The sequence below is a fragment of the Geospiza fortis genome, unplaced genomic scaffold (assembly GCF_000277835.1).
Source record: "Geospiza fortis unplaced genomic scaffold, GeoFor_1.0 scaffold2941, whole genome shotgun sequence".
Taxonomy (NCBI): domain Eukaryota; kingdom Metazoa; phylum Chordata; class Aves; order Passeriformes; family Thraupidae; genus Geospiza; species Geospiza fortis.
Window position 1 is genome coordinate 13,530 of NW_005055182.1, and position 1,228 is coordinate 14,757.

Below are 1,228 nucleotides of genomic sequence, written 5' to 3' on the forward strand. Positions count from 1 at the left end.
GGGGAGAGGGACACGCGCTGGCTGGTCACCCACTCAGGGGACAGACAGGGGACACTCGGTCACGGTGGCACCAGAGACATGGTCATGGTGTCCCCGTGGTCATGGTGACACCAGGGACACCCCAGGGATGGTGACACCAGGGACCCCTGGGCATAGTGTCCACAGGTCATGGTGACACCAGGGATGGTCATGGTGTCCCCATGGTCATGGTGACACCGGAGAGACCCCCAGGATGGTGACACCAAACACCCTCAGAGATGATCATGGTGTCCCCAAGGTCATGGTGTCCCCCTGGCCATGGTGACACGCAGAGAGACCCCAGGATGGTGACACCAGGGACACCTGGTCATGGTGTCCCCCAAGAGTGACCTGGGCATGGTGTCCCCTGGCCATGGTGACCCCAGGGAGCTGTCACCCCCCGTTCCATGTGTGTCACCCCCCGTTCCGCGGCTGTGCCCCCCCCAGGTGTCCCCTCACCGGTGACATCGTAGATGTGGCCGTCCATGCGGGCCAGGTAGGTGACCTTGAGGCCCAGCAGGCTGGACTCTGCCCACAGGTCACCCTCTTCGGCCGCGTGCCACCCCCCGCACGGGCCACACCAGCGGCCACCGCGCGGGTCCCTGTCCAGCTGGAACCGCCTGTGGGGACATTGGGGACATCCTCAGGGACATTGGGGACACGGTGACACCCCCAGGGCACAGCACAGGGGTCCCTGTCCAGCTGGAACCGCCCGTGGGGACACTGGGGACACGGTGACACCCCCAGGGACACGGTGAGACCCCCAGGACACGATGATGTCACTCTGAGTCCCCAGGACACAGTGTCACCCCAAGCCCTGGGGACACGCCACCGCCCCAAGCCCCTCTAGAACACAACGTCCCCCCCAGAGCTGTCCCCAGTGTCCCCATTGTCCCTGCAGCGTCCCAGGTGTCCCCACGGTGTCCCCACCTGTGGCGTCCCCTCCAGTGGGCGCAGCCCATGGCGTCCCTACTACCCCCATTGTCCCCACTGTCCCCATTGTCCCACAGTGTCCCAGCTGTCCCAGCTGTCCCTGATGCCTGTGGTGTCCCCTGCTGTCCCCACTGTCCTCCGCTGTCCCCGGTGTCCCCACCTGTGGCGTCCCCTGCAGCGGGCGCAGCCCATGGCATCCCTACTATCCCCATTGTCCCTGCAGTCCCACACTGTCCCCATTGTCCCTGCAGTGTCCCAGGTGTCCCCACGGTGTCCC

The 1,228-nt window shown here is 65.9% G+C and overlaps 1 non-coding gene across 2 annotated transcripts in view; it reads right to left on the reverse strand.

Moving 5' to 3' along the window:
• Window positions 1-475: 475 nt before the first annotated feature.
• The window catches only part of LOC102042604, a 3,212-nt gene continuing 2,459 nt past the window's right edge, over window positions 476-1,228 (reverse strand). For both annotated transcript variants that reach the window (XR_004082804.1, XR_004082805.1), the window contains exon 3: window positions 476-638. This is a non-coding gene — a transcript (uncharacterized LOC102042604). The remainder of the gene's footprint in view (window positions 639-1,228) is intronic.